Source organism: Oryctolagus cuniculus, chromosome 20 (assembly GCF_964237555.1).
Source record: "Oryctolagus cuniculus chromosome 20, mOryCun1.1, whole genome shotgun sequence".
Lineage (NCBI taxonomy): Eukaryota > Metazoa > Chordata > Mammalia > Lagomorpha > Leporidae > Oryctolagus > Oryctolagus cuniculus.
This window is the reverse complement of record NC_091451.1, coordinates 35944761-35966033: the sequence shown is the minus strand read 5'-3', so window position 1 is coordinate 35966033 and position 21273 is coordinate 35944761. Positions and strand designations below refer to the sequence as shown.

At 48.2% G+C, this 21273-nt stretch overlaps 1 protein-coding gene across 3 annotated transcripts in view; it reads left to right on the top strand.

Annotated features, from left to right (window-relative positions):
• The first annotated feature begins 7399 nt into the window (after nt 1-7399).
• The window catches only part of NRDE2 (NRDE-2, necessary for RNA interference, domain containing), an 83826-nt gene continuing 69952 nt past the window's right edge, over nt 7400-21273 (top strand). For all 3 annotated transcript variants that reach the window (XM_070065525.1, XM_070065528.1, XM_070065526.1), the window contains exons 1-2: nt 7400-7922; nt 10296-10407. The gene's annotated coding sequence lies outside the window, so the exon portion shown is untranslated. The remainder of the gene's footprint in view (nt 7923-10295; nt 10408-21273) is intronic.

The following is a 21273-nucleotide window of genomic DNA, read 5'->3' as shown; positions in this document are numbered from 1 at the left end:
AACTCTTGGGATTTTCACAGCTGCAAATGAACTTCTCTCCTGAATTCCTACATCTCCTGTCCATTTCTGCCTATTGTTTCCCCATTTATCTCCCCAACTAGACAGTAGCAGAATATTCTCAAACTCTTGAATTCAGTGTAGTATCTGATTCACCAAACACTAATCTGATGTAGTGCTAATTTAATCAAATCACATGCTCTCGGTTCAATCATGGATAGAGAGGATGTTATAAGTGAATTCTCCAAAATGAAAAAGGGAGAGCCCTTTCCAACCTTCCTGGATTTGAAGTGGGCCACAGCACCCCAGGAACACGCAGACTGCCCCGGCTTTGACTCCGACCTGTACCCCAAGCCAGCGTACACGAGGGCTGCTCGGTCTTCCTTGGCCTCTCTACACCACATCCATTCCCTGCTCCTTGTAACAGAAAGAATGTGGCCAGGGGAAAGCTGCAGCTGAACAGAGAAACTCTGCTTCGTGAGTTTTCTTACTTCTAAGCAGAGACGCTGAGTCGTTGGCTAACAAAGCAGCTCCAGCTCCAACACCTGACTGAATCAGCCATCCCTGAAAGGGTTTGCCCCAGGAAGGCCAAAATTTCATCTCATTTCAATGAAAGTTTACTCAAGGCTTTGTGATTTTTATTGTTTTGGCCAAGAAAACCATTATGACTATTTCCCAAGGAGAGGACAATATTGCAGAATGGCATTTGCTAGGTCAAATGGTTGTCCCTCGACCACATTGCCAAGAAGACTCAACAATCCCATCTGTAAAATGGGTACAATAATAACATACCTCAGGGGCTTTATGTGAGGGTCACATCAGAGGAAACAAGTATTGAATTCATTTGAACACAATATAGCTCCAAATATAAAGCATGGTAGCTTGTAATTTTTAAAATATCAGTCTACAAACTATGGCAAAGAGTAGGTCAGAAATGAATGCAGAACCAAAGTCAGGAGTCTCTGAGTCTAACCACTAAGCAGTAAGAAAGATCCCACCAGGTCTGCACCACTCGGCGCCCCCAACAGGCTGGTGCCTGGGGTAACAAGCGGGCAGCAGCCTCACTCCCTCCACCACGCCTACGGAATGCCGAGTCATCAGTGTCTGTGACTCAGAGAACTGATTTATAGTTTCATGTTTCACTGCTCAGCTCCTCCAGCCACAAAAAGCTGCAGAGCTGCACCTGTTTCTCATAAAGTTGGAAACCTAGGAAATGACCTCAAAACTGAATTAGAGGATCCGGCGCTGTGGCGCAGCAGGTTTAGCCATTACTTGTGACACCGCCGGCTCCACTTCCGATCTGTCCCCCCGCTAATGTGCCTGGGAAAGCAGCAGAAGATGGCCCAAGTGCTTAAGCCCCTGCACCTACGTGGGAGACCCTGAATAAGCTCCTGGCTCTTGGCCTCACCCTGGCCCAGCCCTGGCTACTGCAGCCAGTTGGGAAATAAACCATCAGATAGAATATATCTCTCTCCCCCAACCCCATAACTCTGCCTTTCAAATAAATGAATATATCTTAAAAAAAAAAAAAAAAAGAAAAAAAAAAAACTGGCCAGTGCCACAGCTCACTAGGCTAATCCTCCACCTGCGGCGCCGACACCCTGGGTTCTAGTCCCGGTCGGGGCGCCGGATTCTGTCTTGGTTGCTCCTCTTCCAGTCCAGCTCTCTGCTGTGGCCCGGGAAGGCAGTGGAGGATGGCCCAAGTGCTTGGGCCCTGCACCCGCATGGGAGACGGGGAGGAAGCACCTGGCTCCTGGCTTTGGATTGCCTCAGTGCGCTGGCCGCAAGGCGCAGCTCATAGCGGCCATTTGGGGGGGGTGAACCAACGGAAAAAGGAAGACCTTTCTCTCTGTCTCTCTCTTACTGTCTAACTCTGCCTGTTAAAAAATAAAATAAAAAAATAAAAAACCTGACTTAGAGCAAAACGCAGACACCATATGGTAAATGGTCTATTGACACAGCGAGTCCAATAGAGGCACTTCCCATTGTTGAGTCCCAAGAAAGGGGGAAGAACCCTTGTGTTAGGAGATACCTTGTTTCTTGAGCACATATTTCAACCTGTGTTCTGTACAGTGATTCCATAGGCTCCACTCACACTCAGCCATTCCTTTCTCAACTCATTTTGCTGTGAGCATTTCCGAAGGCAGGCAGCTCAGTTAGGGTGTTACGGTGCTGCTGGAGTCACGGGACAAGTTTTTCTTTCTGTGAAAGAGCATACTGCTTTAAACTAGTCCTGCATACCTGATTGAACCACAATGTTTAGAAGAAGCAAATGATCAGAAGCCAGCCTGCATACTGCATCCTGAGAAACGAAGCTATAACCATGATTAGTCTTTAGGAACACTTTGCAATGCCTATGCAATACTTTAGAATTGATGAAAGAATTATAATTGTGTTCCTTCATTCATTAGTTACCCACCCCAAAAACCAAGCTTCTCTGAGCTCTTCTAGGAATGAAAGGGAAAACTTCCTGCCTGAGGAAGACAGAGGTAAAGAATTATGATCAAGCTTAACAACAGGGAAGTGTCAGCAATTTAGACGAAGGTCGAAGATTTTAAGCAAGCTGTATAGATAAGGGGCACCATGGGGAACCATTCAGCACTGCCAGTCCCGAAGTGGAAAGCCAAAGTCCAAAGCAAAGTCAGCTCAAGACTTTCCACAGCCTCTTGGAGCCCTCTCGGCGATAACAGGCCTCCACTCCCCTGGTTATGACTGCTGTTGGACTAAAGTGCTTTCAAAGATCAAGGGAAAGACCAGTCTAGGATGATCCTAGCACCCGCTCTGTTTCTAACTAGCCTCTTCTCAGGACTCAGTTTTCTTATCTGTAAAATGGAAAAGTTGAGCCATTCGGAGGTTTCCTGGTTTCTCTCGAACTTGGAATTTCATGATTCTCAATATTTTGTCTGTGAATTTTATGAAGAAATGTGTGTGACATCCCCTAGCAGTCAGAAGACTCTTGGAGATGTGGAGCCAAAGTCATGATGAACTTGACTCAAAAGAATTATATAGGGGCTGACGTTGTGGCACAGTGAGTTAAGCCACTGCATGCAATGTTGGCATCCCATATGGGCACCTGGTTCATGACCCAGTTGCTCCACTTCTTCTTTTTTTTTTTTTTTGACAGGCAGAGTGGACAGTGAGAGAGAGAGACAGACTGACCCAGCTCCCTGCTAATGCACCTTAGAAAGCAGCAAAAAGTGGTCCAAGTGCTTGGGCCCCTGCTCTCCACATGGGAGGCCCAGAAGAAGCTCCTCTTTCTGGCTTGGCCCAGCTCTGGCCATTGTGGCCATTTGGAGAGTGAACTTGATGGAAGATCTCTCACTCTGTCTCTCCCTCTCTCTGCATAATTCTGCCTCTCAAATATATAAACTTTTCAAATATACAAAATGTTCAAATATACAAACTTTTAAAAAGTTACATCTTTTTTAAAAAGTTTAAAATTAAAATCCATATCGAATTCTTACTTTGTTGAATTGTCTACGATACTTAGAATGGATGAGGCCGTATTTGCCCAAATGGACTGACGGATTCTGACATTTATTCTCCCCCCATTTTTTTTTTAAAGACCAATAGCTGGGGAGAGGACATTATCTCTTCTCAAAGACCAGAAAGGCAACAATAGACAGGGAAAGTGAGCAATTTTCTCTGAGTCACACATTTTTTTTAAAAAAACAGTTCTTCTAAATCTTTGTATTCTTCAAAAAATGTAATAGAATATATACAAAGGAGAGCTTGGAGGTAAGGCCTGACATTTAAGGCTTATGAACATCCTAGAAGGATGATATTTCCTTATTTTAAAAATAAAAAATGGAGGCAACTCAAATGCAGAAGAAATTGCGGCGCTGAAAGAGGAAACTACTAGGGGCCGGTGCTGTGGTGCAGCGGGTTAAAGCCTCGGCCTGCAGCACCCGCATCCCACAAGGGCACCAGTTCGAGTCCCGGCTACTCCACTTCAGATCCAGCTCCCTGCTAATGTGCCTGGGAAAGCAGCAGAAGATGGCCCAAGTATTTAGGCCCCTGTACCTTTGTGGGAGACTGGGTTAAAGCTCCTGGCTCCTGACTTCAGCCTGGCCCAGACCCGGCCATTGCAGCCATTTGGGGAGTAAACCAGTAGATGGAAGATCTCTCTGTCCCTCCCTCTCTGTGTCTGTAATTCTGATTTTCAAATGAATAAATGCATCTTAAAAAAAAAAAAAAACTTGTTGAGTTTCTAAAATGTTAAAGGAAGTTCACTAAAAATAGTACAAGAATGAATTATATTGGCCTGACCTTAAGGAACTCACAATTCAGTGAACTAATTTCTGACCTCCAAAAACGAGGAGGTTTTGTAGGTAGTAGGACCGCAGTAATATGCCCCAGGGAAATGTTTTAGGCATACCTGTTCACATTAGAAGAACCTTAGACAGGCTTTGTGGTACAGCTAGCTTATTTGGAAACGGGGATTCCCCCTTCAGGAATATGAAGATTGAAGGAACTTGAAAACCAAGGTAAAAGGGATCTGAAAAGCCTAAAGCACTGTGAACAAAACTGATCAGCCTCAATACAAAGACACGCACCAGCTAAGCTCCAACTTCTTCACAGCAGAATCCGCATCAGAGCCGCAGGGAAATCTGAAACCCTCTAACCCAGTCCTCCCAGCCTGCACCCTGGACCGCTGAGGCTCCAGGAACAAAGGGACTCACCCAAGAATTCCCCAGTTGTCTGGCACTGTCATCTCCCGCTCTCTTTTTACATGGTGATTCACATCATCGCTTGATACAGTCACAGTACATATTTCCCATACCATATACATTGCAAAATGAGTACGATATATTGTTCATTTGGAGCAGGACTTTGTTTATGAGAGAAAGGGAAAGGGAAGGAGTTCCCCATCCTCTGGTTCTTTCCCTGAATGCCCACAAAGTGTGTGGCTGGGCCGGGCCGGGCCGGGCTGGGCTGGGAGCCGGAAGCTCCCAGGTAGTACCAGGGAGCCCGGTAGTTGCGTCTTTGCTGCTATCTCCCAGGCTCTGCTTTGGTGGGCAGCTGGAGTTGGCTGTTGAACTCAGGTACTCCCAAGTGAAGCAGGGGTGTCAGGATCTGTGTCACACCCGCCAGGCCAAACACCAGCCCTGGGCTGCTATTTTTATGCAGAGATGCTCATTTGGAAGTTCCAAGATATTTGCTCACTCGCAAAGATCTTTGGGGATGACTGTTAGCTGCCTACAGACAGAAAAATATCTCTCCATTTTGAACAAGACTTTGAGTAAAAGTTTAAGAAGCAGCAAAAACAGCAGCTAGCAACTACAGCTATAGATCAAAGAACAACTTTTTACATGTGCAGTCACCAAATACTGGTTCTGAAACTTCAAAAAAGACCATTAATAACACAACCTAAGAAACAGGATGAGGATATAGAAGACCTGAATCACAAAAATTAGATCATCCAAGACCTTTTGGTCATAGATGCTTTGGAGTTACATGAAACGGCAGTTTCGGGAAATCTATGAGACTTAATTTTCTGCTTTAGATTCTCATAGCACTGACAATACCCAAGTATCATTTCTTCCCTGTAACTTCCTCTATAGGACACCGCCTGAAAACTGTGCTCAGAGCAAACGGTTCTCTTTGTTCCTAATCTTCCGTCAGTTATACAATCAAGTTCCCCAAATGTTCGTCCCATCTTCCGCCTACAGCCTCAGCTCTAGAAGATGAGATCCCCCCCCCCATGTTTATTTATTTATTTTATTTCACTTGAAAAGCAGAGCAATAGAGACACACAGAGAGGGAACGTCCATCTGCTGATTTACTCCCCAAACGCTCTCAAAAGCCAGGGATGAAGCCAGGAACTCAAAACTCCATCCAGATCGCCCAGGTCCGTGGCAGGGATCCAAGGACTTGAGTCACCATCTGCTGCCTCCCAAGGTGTGCATTAGCAGGAAGCTGGAACGGGCACCCTAGCCAAGACTTGGACGAACCGCAGCTCTCCAACATGGGTTGTGGGCATCCCAAGCAGTGTCTTAACCTGCTTTGTGGGTGCGCAAAGCACCCACCTCTAAATTTTTTGGAATCATTTTTTGAGTGGCAGAAATACATGGAGAGACAGAGATCGCCTGTCCACTTCACTCCTGTAACAGCCTTGGGGGGAGGCGGGGGGACAAAGCTGGGAGCCTGGAACTCAATCCAGGTCTCCCACGTGGCGGGCACGGATCCCAGGACTCGAGCCACCACCTGCTGCCGCCCAGAATCTGGCGTCCTAGTGGCTGCCATAAATGGGGGGAGCCTTGGAACGGAGAAACAGGCCTGTTCTGTGCTCTGTGGCCAAACCGCGGTGACTTCAGGCTGTCCGGGGAGTCTGCCGGGTACTGAGGGCTCAGAGGACCAGAGCAGTAACAAGGGGCTTCCCACGCGGGGCTTCTGTCCCGGGCCCCATTCTGCTGCGACTGAGCTAACAGGAGACAAGAAAACCACAAAGGGGAAATGGACACGCGCCCTTCTCGGGCTGCTGGGCCTTGAGCCCCTAAAGCAGGAAAGGTCGGCTCCCTGGCCGACGGGGTCAGGGGCTTGGCATCAGGGCAAGTGTCCCAATTTCTCCAGTGCCCGGGACAAATGGCAAAGAGCACCGCCCCCTCGAGCCAGGGAGCGTGCGAGGGGGGCTCCCAGATGGCCCCCAGCACGGGAATGTTGCGCTGGCCTCGGAGGGGCCGCCCCCCGTCCAGGGGCGAAGCCCCCTAAGGCCTCGGGCCCGCGGACCCGCAGGAGGCCCGGCGGGGCGGGGCGGGGCGCGGCGCGGCGCGGGCCGGGGCACTATATCTCCCGGCGGAGGAGCACACTGCAGGCCTGTCACACACGCCGCCCCCAAACGCGCTCTTTAGCTCGTTGCTTAGTTGGCGCTGCTGAGGCGTCTCGGCTCATTGAGTTTAACAGGGACGCTCTGATAGGCCAGAGCGACTCTGCAGTGGTTGACCGGAAAGAGTCGAGCCTCCTGATTGGCTGCGCCGCACCTGCAATGCGTCAAGGCGCGGCGGGCGTGGAGGGCTCCGCGTGAACGGCCGCGGCTGACGAGGCGGCCCGCGGCCCTCAGAAGGGAGCGGCAGCGCCCGGTGGCTGCCATCTTTAGTAGTGGCAGCGCGGGCGGCCGCGGGCGCCGGGGGGGTTGGTTTTCACGGCGCCGTTTTTGGCTCTGCGACAGAATTTTTGTGTGTGGGGGGGGGCTCTTTTCCCTGAGCGGGGTGTGGTTTTGTTTTTCCTCCGGACGCAGAGATGTGGTGGGCGGCGGCGAGGGCTCGGCGCTTGGGCCGCCACCCGCGAGGACGGGGGTCCGAGGGGGGTTCCGCCCTCCCGGCCGCGCTGGGGTCGCGGCCTCTCGGCGTGCGCAGCGGGGTGCGAGCTGATTGCATTTCCGCAGGCTGAAAGGAGATTTGCCGCCTGGGCGTCTCGCTGGAGCCGGGGAGCCGTTCTGGAAAGCTCTCCCGAATACGTCATGCTCCTCGCTCGCGCGGCGCGCCGTCCGGGTCCGCGCCCGCACCCTAGTGCGCCCTGAGTTTGCTTGTTTCCCCTCCGCGAACTGTAAATCGGCTGTGTTGGACACGATTTGTCGGTGCCGAGGCAGTGGCCTGCAGGGGCGAAACAGCGCTCGCCTGACAGCCGTGGCGGGGATTATTTTGATCGTATCGGCCTGTTTGCCTTTTCAGGCACGGGTTATCGCCGCGTGTGTATCCGGTTCTCACTCGCCTGTGTCCACCCCCGCGGGAGAAGCCGGGGAACCTCCTGTCCTTATCACACGGGGTCGTGGGTGTTCGGGACTCCCCCTTCCTGCGGTGGATATGGGTGAAAGAACTGTAGGTGATGTGCCTTGGATGAGTTACAGGGTGGGGAAGCGGAAGAGGCCGTGGGGACTTCGTTTGGCAGGTGGTGACATCTTGCTTGGCGTTCGTCGGGCTGCACAGGTGCAGAAATTCAGTGGGTTGTGGATCCCCGAAGCTGCGTGGTGGGGCCGGCTTGGTGTGGGCGTTGCCATGGCTACAGGGCGATGAACCTGGCCCGTCCCTCCCCTGCGTCGTGATTGGCTGCCCTGGTTTATCCTGGCTCTCCGCATGCCCACCCCCATCCAAGATTCCTGGATTGATTAATCCAGGCACACACAGGGGCGTGTGTCTTTCTGTGCTAATACTTACAGGCGTGCTCACTGCAGTGCAGATTTTCAGAGTAGATGCTGCATCCAGGAGCAGAGATTTTGTTTTTTATTTTTGTTTGAGAGACCAGGAGGGGCACAGATCTTCCATCTGCAGCTTCACACCGCAAGTGCCAGCAACAGCTGGTGCTGGGCCAGGCAAACCCGGGAGCCGGGCACTCCTTGGTCTCCTGTACGGGCCGCCCATCACCCTCTGCCTCCCCCAGTGCACATGAGCATGAGGCCGGGATTGCGAGCAGAGCAGCGACTCAAACCCAGGGACTCCAGTATGGACCACCCAGTGCCCTTGGTGGCACCTTCACCACCACCCAAATACCAGCCCCTGGGAGCACGGTGTCTGTACCACTTGCACCCATTTTGCCATGCAAGTTATTGCTACTCTTACATAATCTTGCTGGTTTTGAGCAATCCATTATTAGCTTTTTTGCCTTTTCCCATAATTTAACCATGGCTCTACCTTGAGGTTCCTCTGCCAGGAACTAGCACTCCATTTTGTTGTGTATCAACACACTGAGCACTGAGGTCAGGGACGTGGCAAAAGAAAGGAACCTGCAGCTTTGCAGCGTCTCCAGTAGGGCAGCCGGCACCCCTGCCTCTGGAACACGCAGCATCTCAGTGTTCTCTGCCAGCGGAGGTGCTTGCTGTGCGAGGTAGAGCAGCACACATTGGGCAGAGCCTTGTGTTTTTCTTCTGTGATAGCAAGACCGATCTGTCTCCCAGAGTTCTTGTGAGGGTTGCTGGATGCATGTATGTGCCAGTGCTGTGTAAAGTGCTCTCTGTAAACAGAATGATCCACGCTGACTAATTCTGTTACCCTCTTACCTTTGCAAGGAAGAGTTTCTACCTTGTGGGAAGAACAGATGAACAAACTCAGATCCAAAATAAACTTTAAATAGCAGAGTTTTTTTTCTTGGTGTAGGTAGTATTAATATAGCCTTATTAGCATACGTACATTGCCAGATTTGAAGGGTTTTTAGGGTAACCAGCTCATCAGTTTGTCTTGGGTTTTCCTGGTTCTAGTATTGAATGTGTCCTGGAAAGCCCCTCTGTCCCAGGCAGACCCGGACAGTTGGTTGTCCTTGGACTGTTTTCAGTGCTTTGAGAGGGGAGGATGAACAGAATGGGAATGCAGACTCCTGCTATAGGGAGACAGTTTGGGTTCCCTGCAGCTGGAGGCTAGTGGGCACAAGAAACAGGATGCTCTGTGTAACATGAGCTTGGTCAACACCTGAAATTCAGCATTTCCATGGTCAGACTTACCGTTTTATTAATCTTGAATGCTCTTCCAGCTCTCAGTCCCCACACATGGTTGTTTTTTTTCTTATTTTAAGAATTTTTTTTTTTTTTTTGACAGGCAGAGTGGACAGTGAGAGAGACAGACAGAGAGAAAAGGTCTTCCTTTGCCGTTGGTTCATCCTCCAATGGCCGCCACGGCCGGCGCACCACGCTGATCCGATGGCAGGAGCCAGGTGCTTCTCCTGGTCTCCCATGGGGTGCAGGGCCCAAGCACTTGGGCCATCCTCCACTGCACTCCCTGGCCACAGCAGAGAGCTGGCCTGGAAGAGGGGCAACCGGGACAGAATCCGGCGCCCCGACCGGGACTAGAACCCGGTGTGCTGGTGCCACAAGGCGGAGGATTAGCCTAGTGAGCCATGGCACCGGCCAAGAATTTTTTAAAATGTATTTGAAAGGCAGAGAGACAGATCTTCATCTACTGGTTCATTCCCTAAATGCCTGCGACAGCCAGGGCTGGGCCAGGCCAAAGCCAGGAGCCAGAACTCCACCCGTGTCTTCCATGAGGGTCGTGGGGGCCCAACAACTTGAGCCATGGCCTGCTGCCTTCCAGGGCAGACAGTAGAAGGAAGCTAGAGCTGGAACTTGAACCCAGGTCCCCACTATGGCATGTGGGCATCGGACGTGGTCACTTAACCACCGCACCAAACTTCTAAACCAGCTTTTGTTTTCAATGTATTCAAAATGTATTTAATTGTGATATTTTCCAATTGAAATGTAAGAATGCTTCCTGTACTCCTTACCCATAAGAGCTGTCCATGAAGATAATGAGAACATTATTTAATTGTGACCTGTGTCTCTAACCAAGGCTTTACCGAACTTTTTCCTACTTCAGATTCCACTGGTTCTTTTCACAACCTGAATATCTATCAGTCTGATGAAGCCTACTGCCTCCGTGATTTGGTGCACGTGTTTGTAATCGAAAACATGCTACATTTCATTCAGAGGTTAGTGAAAATAAGCATGTTCTGTTTTTCTTTTTAAATATGTTTATTGACTTATTTGAAAGAGTATAGGAGAGAGACAGAGCACCCATCTGCCAGTTCACTTCCTAAATGCTCGCATTAGCCAGGACTGGGCTAGGCCGAAGCTAGGAGCCAGGAACCCCAGTCAGGTCTCCCACGTACGTGACACGGCACCTGCTGCCTCCCAGGGTGCGCATTAGCAGGAAGTTAGCCCTGGAGTGGAGGGAGGGCTGGACCACAGGCACTCTGACACGGATGTTGGAATCCCAGGAGTGGCTTAACCCGCACCACAGTGCCTGCCTCAGGACGTCTTGTTTTTCTGCCCCAGTTCATAGACCCCCGTGTCGCTCTGTGGAGTCCGCCCCTTCCCACTGCCCCGTGGTGGTTATCTTCCCACCAGCTCCCTCTTTGCCTTCTTTCACCTGGACTTTCTCAGTGCCACACCTGGCTGCCTTCATAACCATCACAAGTCTGTCCCTGCCGCCAACAGGTACCTCCGCCTGGTTCACTTAAACAGCAGAAATGTTTCTCACAGTTGTGGATCTAGGCATTGGTGGATTCTGTGTCTGCTTCCAGGATGGCCCCTTAGGCTGCATCTGCAGACGACAGAAGGGCACAGTTATATGTCCTCAGTGGCAGGAGTGACGGGGCCGGGCAGCTCTCTGGAGCCTCTTTCTAAGGGCGTTAACCCCATTCCCAGAAGGCCCCAGCACCCAGGGGTCTAAGTTACAACAAGCGAGTTTTGGAGGGACACAGACTTTGAAACCGGAGCAGTTTCCCATGTCTTGGTCATCATGTCCCTGTCCCAAAAACTTCAGCTTCCTGTGGCCACTACGATCAAGTCTTTCGGAGATCCTCAGGGTCCTCTAACCGACCACCCTTTGCATCTTCTAGATTTCAGCTACATGAGTTCTGCTTCAATCTTTGTGCTCTCCCTCCCTGCATCCTTTATTCCTGTTCCCATCATCTTGAACCTAACACAGTTCTAAGGTCCTTGAACTTCACTTTAAATGTGATGTCAGCTAAGATAAATCCTCCCTTTAGCAGGCTCCTTCAGCACTTTGCTCTTCTGTTGCCATGTGCTTATTTTATTATGGATATTTCATTAATCATTCTATAAATATTTGTCAACATTTGTGAATGTGGCCCTATACTAGGGGGACATGAGGATGTAAAATGAAACAAATTTGGACCTTGGCTTTTAAAAGACTTAATATTTTAGGTTGGGCAGTAGACAATGTGAACCTAAGTAACAGTTCTCCAAGATGAAAGAAAATAAGTATTTCAAGAGTCCAGAGAGTACACTCTGCTGGAGGGATCCAAACAAGCTTTCTGGAGGAGGTGGCACCCAGCTGGGAGGATCAGCACCCTATATGGATGTACAGGTAAGGCATTCCACAGAGAGGGAGTGCCAGGAACACAGGCAGAGACTGGAAAGAGCAGAGTGTAGGGAGAAGGGAAGCGGTCCAGTCTGTTATGATGGGGCATCATGAACGATGAGGCTGCTGTCAGTTTTGTTAAGATAGTGAGTGGTGGCTACACCTTCCAGGCAGAAGGTGAGGCATCCTGTAAGCATGGAACTCAGAAGAGACTGACAAAATCAAGATTGATTTTTAAAAAAGATTTATTTATTTATTTGAAAGGCAGAGTTACAGAGAGAGAGAGGTCCTGCATCCACTGGTTCACTCCACAAATGGCTGCAACTGCTGAAGATGAACCCATCTGAAGCCAGGAGCCTGGAACTTCCTCCAGTCTCCCACTTGGATGCACGGGCCCAAGGACTTGGCCATCCTTCACTGCTTTCCCAGGCCACAGCAGAGAACTGGATTGGAAGTGGAGCAGCTGAGACTTGAACCGGCACCCATATGGGATGCCAGCACTGCAGGCAGTGGCCCCAAAATCAAGATTGATTTAAGAATAATGACTTGGTAGCAAAATAAGAGGTGAATTCTACAGGGAGAGATTGAGACAGATTACTGAAGATAATAAGGATAATAGCAACCACCGAGCATGTGGAGTGTGCCATGTAGTGTATTCACTTGCAGTGCCACATGCATTGCTCATAAAAACCCTGTAATTTGCTCCTTTTAACAAATAAGGAAATTTGGACTTAGATAAGTAACAATCATTCAATAAATAAGTAAATAAAAAGATAAGTAACTTGTTTGGGTTCACCCATGATAACAGAACTGGAAGTTGAACTCAATTACTGTCTGGTAGTTGGTCCAAGAGTTCACTATAGTCTGAAGATGTTAGCAGTGAGTTTAGAGGAGAAGACACTCTGTATTTTTGTACTCTAAAGTAGAGAACAAAAAAGCAACAGGTATCACCATAGCTGGACTGAATTTCTGGACCTTCAATTTTTCTCTCTTCATATGTCTTCTAGATCTTTTTCTGTAGGAAAGAATTAAGGGGCAGGTGTTATGGTTAGGTTAAGCTGTTGCTTGGGACACCTGCATCACATCTCACTGGAGCAGTTCAAGTCCTGCTAAGCACCTCGGAAGGCAGCAGGGGATCGCCAAGTAGTTGGGTTCTTGTCATCCACATGGGAGACTTGGATGGAGCTCCTGGCTCCTGGCTTTGGTTCTGGCCTAACCCTGGCTATTGGAGGCACTTGGAGAGTGCACCAGTGGATAGAGGATCTCTTTCTGTGTGTCATCTGCCTTTCGAATAAGTATATCAATCTTAAAGATTTAAGGTACCAGGGCCGGTGCTGTGGTGCAGTGGGCTAAAGCCCCAGTCTGCAGTACCGGCATCCCATATGGGCACTGGTTGGTGTCCTGGCTGCCCCTCTTCCGATCCAGCTCTCTGCTATGGCCTGGGAAAGCAGTAGAAGATGACCCAAGTCCTTGGGCCCCTGCACCCACGTGGGAGACCTAGAAGAAGCTCCTGGCTCCTGGTTTCGGATCAGCTCAGCTCTGGCCATTGCGGTCATTTGGGGAGTGAACCAGCAGAATGGAAGACCCCTCTCTCTCTGGCTCTACCTCTCTCTGTAACTGTCTTTCAAATAAATAAAATAATTCTTTAAAAAAAAAGATTTAAGATATCAGTAAGCAAAATACATGACTACATAAAGTGTATTGCCTCACTTTAAGGAAACTCAGAGGCAAAACAGAGAAAGTGTACTGTGATACTGTGAAATACAAAGTTGGTTTTTGGCCCCTTTTTCTTGCATATTCCTAAAGTCTTTGGAATCTCCAAAGTGATAGCATCTTTTTCTGTGCTAGCGAGTTCCCTTGTTGGCTGGCAGCCTGACTTCCCAGGCTCTGGGCAGGGGGAATGACTGAAGGTTAAGTTGATCCCCAGCGGCCACTGATTTAATCAGTCATGCCTTAAATGGTGAAACCTCTATTAAAACCCAAAGTAGAGGGTACAGAGGCTTCTGGGTAGCTGAACATATGGAGGTTTCTTTCTTTCATTTATTAAAGATTTATTTATTTATTTGAAAGAGTTACATAGAGAAGGAGAGACAGAGAGAGAGAGAGAGGGAGGGAGGGAGGGAGGGAGAGATCTTCCATCTGCTATCTGCTGGTTCACTCCCCAGTTGGCCACAATGGCCAGAGCTGTGCCAATCTGAAGACAGGAGCCAGGAGCCTCCTCCAGGTCTCCCACGCGAGTGCAGGGGCCCAAGAACTTGGGCCATCTTCTACTGCTTTCCCAGGCCATAGCAGAGAGCTGGATTGGAAGTGGAGCAGCCAGGACTAGAACCGGCACCCATATGGAATGCCAGCACTGGAAGCGGCGGCTTTACCTGCCATGCTACAGAGCCGGGCCCATGGAGGTTTCTTGAGAGTGCCTTGCCCAGAGAGAACATGGAAGCTCTGCACCACTTCTGCCCTTCCTTGCCCTTTGTGTCTCTTTGTGTCCCATAATATTCTTCATAATAAACCAGTAACTGGTAAGCGTTTCCCTGAGTACTCTGAACCATTCAGTCACATTAATCAAACCCCATCAATGGGTATTGGGAACCCTCTTTTATAGCTTGTTGCTTCAGCACAGATAAAATAACCTGGAGTTTGTGGCTGGCACCTACAGGGGGGATATTCTTGGAAACTGAATCCCAAATTTGTGAGATCTCCACATAGATAGTGTCAGAAATGAAATGAATTAGAGATACCCAGCTTGTCAGACTGATTTCTTGCCTGCTGGTGGGGAGAGATCCCCACATACCACAGGAATCTGTGGGGACTGTCATGGTGTGAGAGCAGGGGAACAGATGCCAGTTGAGCTTGGCTTGCTGCTGGATGTCTCATAAACAGAAGGAAGTAGCAGGGGCCGGCGCTGTGGCGCAGTGGGTTAACACCCTGGCTTGAAGCACCGGCATCACATATGGGCGCCAGTTCGAGTCCCGGCTGCTCCATTTCTGCTGTGGCCTGGGAAAGCAGTAGAAGATAGCCCAAGTCCTTGGGCCCCTGCACTCACATGGGAGACCCGGAAGAAGCTCCTGGCTCTTGGCTCTTGGCTTCAGATCAGCGCAGCTCTGGCCATCATGGCCAACTGGAGAGTGAACCATTGGATGGAAGGCCCCCCCCCACTCTGCCTCTCCTTTCTCTGTGTAACTGTGACTTTCAAATAAATAAATAAATAAAAATCTTAAAAAAAAAAAAAAAAGGAAGTAGCAGCAATACTGGACTGGAGATATACCTTTATGCTTCCAGAAGCTCTCATTGGGCACATTTCTTTTTCTTTTCTTTTCTTTTTTTTTTTTTGACAGAGTGGATAGTGAGAGAGAGAGAGACAGAGAGAAAGGTCTTCCTTTTGCTGTTGGTTCACCCTCCAATGGCTGCCACGGCCGGTGCGCTGCAGCCAGCCCATCGCGCTGATCCGAAGCCAGGAACCAGGTGCTTTTCCTGGTCTCCCGTGGGGTGCAGGGCCCAAGCACTTGGGCCATCCTCCACTGCACTCCCTGGCCACAGCAGAGAGCTGGCCTGGAAGAGGGGCAACCGGTACAGAATCCGGCGCCCCGACCGGGACTAGAACCCGGTGTGTCGGCACCGCAAGGCGGAGGATTAGCCTAGTGAGCCATGGCGCTGGCCTGGGCACATTTCTTAAATGTGAGCTGGAATTTTTCAAGCAAGACATCTCTGGGTGAAAATACCTTTCTTGGTGGGCCGGTTCTACAGCTTATCAGTTTAAGCCACTGCCAGTGATGGCGGTATCCCATATGGGCACCGATTCAAATCCAGCTGCTCCACTTCCAATCCAGCTCCCTGCTAATGTGCTTCAGAAAGCAGTGGAAGATGGCCCAAGTGCTTGGGCTCCTGCACCCACATGGGAGACCCAAAAGTTCCTGGCTCCTGGTTTTGGCCTGGCCCAGCTCCAGCCATTATGGCCTTTTGGGGGTGGTGGTGGTGGTAAATCAATGAATGGAAGATCGGTCTCTAACTCTGCCTTTCAAATAAGTATTTAAAAAAAAAAAGATGGTAAAAAAAATGTTCTTGGGCTAGCGCCTGTTTTAGGATGTGTAATGGTTTCACAGCACTGGGGAGTGATTTTTCTGTCCTCTTTCAAGTGTGGAAATTTTCACATTGTTGACAGAAAAACTAAAATTGAAGTCTGAGTATATCAAAAAGCCCTTCAAACCTAGTGGCGGCCGGCACCGGGGCTCACTTGGCTAATCCTCCACCTGCGGCGCCGGCACCCCGGGTTCTAGTCCCGATTGGGGCACCGGATTCTGTCCCGGTTGCTCCTCTTCCAGTCCAGCTCTCTGCTGTGGCCCGGGAGGGCAGTGGAGGATGGCCCAAGTGCTTGGGTCCCTGTACCCGCATGGGAGACCAGGAAGAAGCACCTGCTCCTGGCTTCGGATTGGTGCAGTGTGCCGGCCATGGTGGCCATTTGGGGGGCGAACCAACGGAAGGAAGACCTTTCTCTCTCTGTCTCTCTCTCTCACTGTCTAATTCTGCCTGTAAAACCAAAAAACAAAACAAACAAACAAAAAAACCTAGTGGCACCCGGAAGCAATCACCTTCAAGAGTGCTAGTATACTTTTTATAACACATCAACTGCTTTCTCCCCTATACTAATATTCTTATATTGTTTAGGTATGTTTTATCATTCCAATTATATCACAAATTCCTTAGAAATAGAAATTACATTTTTTAAAAAAGATTTATTTGTTTATTTGGAAGAGTTACAGAGAGAGAGAGAGAGAGAGAGAGAAACAGAAAGAGAGACCTTTCATCTTTGCTGGTTCACTCTCCAAATGGCTGCAACAGCTGGAACTAGGCCAGACTGAAGCCAGGAGCCAGGAACTCCTTCAGGTCCCCACATGGGTGCCCTGGACTGTCTTCTGCTGCTTTTCCCAGGCCATTAGCAGGTAGCTGGATCAGAAGTGAAGCAGCTGGGACATTGACCTGCGCCCATATGGGATACTGCTATGCCACAACACTGGCCCCAGGAACTCCTACCACCTGCATCATTTCCTGCATATGATTATTCAGTCTTGATCTGCTGTTTCTCTCAAGTTTTCTCTGATTTATCTTTCCTACTCAACACTTTTTTTTAAAAAAGATTTGTTTATTTTACTTGAAAGTCAGAGTTACACACAGAGAGAAGGAGAGGCAATGAGAGAGAGAGAGACAGAGAGAGAGAGGTCTTCCATCTTCTGGTTCACTCTCCAATTGGCTGCAACAGCTGGAGCTGAGCAGATCCGAAACCAGGAGCCAGGAGCCTCCTCTGGGCCTTCCACGTGGGGCAGGGGCCCAAGGAATTGAGCCATCCTCTACTGCTTTCCCAGGCCATAGCAGAAAGCTTGATCAGAAGTGGAGCAGCCAGGCCTCAAACCAGCACCCATATGGGATGCCAGCACCGCAGGCGGTGGCCTTACCCGCTACGCCACAGCACCAGCCCCAACACATTTTTTTTTTAAGTTTTTTTTTTTTTTAATTTATTTGAAATGAAGCATGAGAGAAATCTTCCATCTGCTGGTTCACTTCCCAAATGGCTGCAACTGCTGGGACTGGGCCAGGCCAAAGCCAGGAGCCTGGAACTCCATCAGGTCTCCCACATGGGTAGCAGGAGCCAACCAATTGGGCCATATTCTGCTGCCTTCTGAGGCCATTAGCAGGGATCAGGAAGGGAACAGCCAGGACTGGATCCAGCGCTTATTTGAGAAGCCAGTGTCACAGGCAGCAGTTTCACCTACCACAGCAGTATTTTCTAACTTTCATTATAGGGAGATTAATGAAGAGGAACCCTGTCACCTGATGTGTGTATATGACAGCTATGAATCTGTGTCAAATGTGTGTTGCAGAGCACACAGAACAAAAGCTGTCATTTGAGAATGTTTCTGTACATGAGTCAACAGTGGGATAACTGGACATTGAAGTATGTTTACAGTAGTTCACAGTTCCTTCCTTCACCTGGGAATTTGTTGCAATTTTTATATTTAAGTAAGACAAGGGTACAAGGGTATTGAGATGCCCCAAAAGGAACAGGTTCCAAATGGCTTTTAGGAATCTTATATGATCAATTTTTCTTGCTAGATGAGGTCCATCTTAAATGATAAAATGATCTAATCATAGCATAAAGAGTTCTGCAGGCAGTGCACACATCATCAGAATCATCAGTGAACATTACTATGGTTCTGTTGCAAAGTCCTTAGGAGGTACCAAGTTTGCAAAAACTTACACATAGCCCTGCACCTGAGTGCTCAGGATTGGGCTGTAACCTGCATGAAGGCAGACACCATGATTTTATTCATGTTGTTTTTGTTACACCTGTGTTGCCTGCACCTTCAATACCTAGAACCACGTCTGGCATACAGTAAGTGCTAAATCAGTACATGCTGAGCACGTGAATCACTCATGTGGGTTGCAGGGGCCCAAGTACTTGGGCGTCTTCTGCTGCTTTCCCAGGCCATTATCAGAGGGATAGGTCAGAAGTGGAGCAGCCAGGACTCAAACTGGTGCTTATATGGGATGCCCACATAACAAGCAGTAGCTTAACCACTGCGCCACAACACCAGCCCTTGGGTAAGTTTCCACATATATTCTGAATGAAACTCTTCCTGTGAGTTGTCTATGAAGAGACTTTAAGCTATAAAACCAGCTATAGGTAAAGATTTACCACAACAGAATGTGAAAGAAAAGAAGCTACAAACAGAATGAGATTATAACAGTATTTATTAAATAAGAATTCCTAGACCACTGTGTTTACCAGGTCCATCCTTTAATACCATATACAATGTGGTTTGTTGTGTCTATTATGTAAAGTTTTTTAAATTCCAAAACAATGTAAATGAATAGGGAGGGCTCTTTTCTGGTACAATTTTGCACTTCCCATTAATCTTTCTACATCTGGTTTCCAATGAAGTACTATATGTAACCATCAAACAAGTTGTCATTCAGATGCTCATCTTTTTTCTTTTAATTTTTTATTTTGACACAATTTCAGATTTACAGAAAAGTTACAAGAATAGTGCAAAGAATTGCCAGGGACCTTTCATCCCAATTTCCCAAATGTTAATGTTTGCCACCTTGGTGCACGTGCATGCTCTCTCCATGGCAGATGTGAGGCACCTTGGTCCCTAGATGTTGCAGTGTATAATTCTGGAAACAAGGTCATTTTCTATTATATAATCTAATCCTAGCACAATGATCAGAATCAGGAAATGGATACAACACTGATATCTAATACTGTGTAGCCAGAGTTCCTCATTCAAATGTTGCCAATTGTCCCAGTTAGTGCTCTTCATGGCAAAAAATCCTGGACTATTCATTGCATCCAATGGTGATTTCTAATCTCGTTTAATCTGCAATCGTTCTTCCACCTTTGATTTTTAAGACATTGGCTAATTTACTGATTTCTACCAGTCAATATGCTGAGAATTTTTAAGGAAGTGAATATATTTCAAGTAGCTGAATTAGTCATTGTCAGAATGTACAGGAAAAGGTTTAGGTGCTAATTATCTTATGTTACATGCATTCAGAAAATCATGCCCACAGAAATGATAAGAGCAAAGGGTGAGAAAAAAACAATTTAGAATTCTAGACTTCCCTGTACTAACCCAATCCAGTCTCTCTATAGATGGGAGAAAATAGAACAAAACAGGTTTTATCAAAAGTCCGCCAGCTGTCCTGCTTCCTGGATCTGTGTACCTTTCTCTATAGCATGCTGCATGGAGAAAAGTTATCACAAAACTCTAAAAGCAGTTCCTTGGTTTATTTTTCATGAATTCCACCTACTGTGTTTAACTTGCCCATAAGAATTCTGCTTAGCAGTGATCTCTGTATGTTACCTGTTGTCATACGTAATGATACTTGATTTATATCGTAGTGTTTATAATCTATCTAATACTTGTTCTACGTAGGAGTTAAATGTATATTAGGACCATGTACATAGTATTTCAATAGCACTCTGACAATTTTTCAAAGATACAGTGTAACATGATTATTATGTAAGTCCTGGAGGACCAGGTGGGTTGCAGGCTATGTCCTGAGGAAGAGGAAACTTAACCAGGCAGGTACCTGCTCTAAGTTTCCCATCAAAGTGTCCCTGACAACCCAGAACGCTGAGCGGGGCTGACCGCTGTTGGCCTGCAGGAGTAGTCTGATTTTGCCTGCACAAAGCTGTATAAATTTCCTTGAAACATGATGCATTTTGTGTTTAGAAGTCATATATTTTATATGCCAATTCAAAAGATACTCCCCTCCCCAAATCAGCCAAGAGATAGTACTGATTTATCCTGTGGCTTCAAGTACTGCTGTACATCACACCCTGCTGTGAGAACTGCATTTTCCAGGCCCTGGCAGTTCTGGCCCTAATCAGTGAGCAGACCTGACAGGAGCCCCTCCCTCTCCTTCCCCCGCTGTAGTAACGGCAAGAGGCCTTGTCTCCACTTGGTGGAGCCACAAGACAGAAACAGCCTGAATCCCCAGGTGTCCCTGCTTGGCAGCTCCCTGGATGACTTGCAAATCAAGGCAGGTTTTGCAGGAGGGACAAACAGACCTGAGTGTTTCAGCTTTGTCTGTTACTGCGGCACAGCCTAGTCAGTCCTGATCATACAGCCTGCCTTCTGTATGGCCCAGAAATCGGCTTTCCACACTTGCACTGTTGGCAAACCTGGTGCAGTGGCCCACTCACTACATTTTGTGACTGATGACCAATTGGCCTTCTGTGATAGCACAGGTGTCGAAGGTACCTTAGAAGCTATCTTAGTACCTAGAACATTAGATCTGCCATAAGGGAGGTTTGGCTGACAAATGGTGTCCCCCTTATTCAGAAAAGTTAATAATGTAAGTCTTTCAAGAAAGCGTGATCTTCGCTGTAATTCATGTGCTGACCACAGATTGCTGAGTATTTGCGGTGCCTGAGTTGGAGGTCTGACTTTGGCTCCTGACTCCAGCTTCCTTCCAACACAGACCCTGGGAGGCAGCAGTGGTGGCTCAGGTAGCAGTGGGCCTGCCACCAATGTGGGAGGCCTGGATTGAGTTCTTGGCGCCCAACAATTAATTACAAGTGTTTGGGGAGTGAACTAGTCTCTCGCACAAGGCCCAGTACTGAGTGCCACATTATCTTGTCATTCCCACCCTTACAGGATTGTGTACAGCCTGCAAGTGGTAGGGTGATTTGAGTCCAGTTCTCTCTGGTTTCAAACTTCTGCTTGCTTTTGCTTCAATTTGAAAATTTCTCTGATGTTGTGGAGTTGGGGACCCACAGTTGAGGGTGGCTTCACTCCTCCTATGATTCAGAACGGTCATGGTGATACTACAGATTGTGTCATTTTAAGTACTAAAAAATTCCTAAAAGCCTACTACCAGATTTTAGCTAACCTTCCTCCAGGCTCTGGGGACAGCTCTCTAGCATACTTTCATTTTCCTAGCAATAAGAAAAAAATTTTAAATTGTG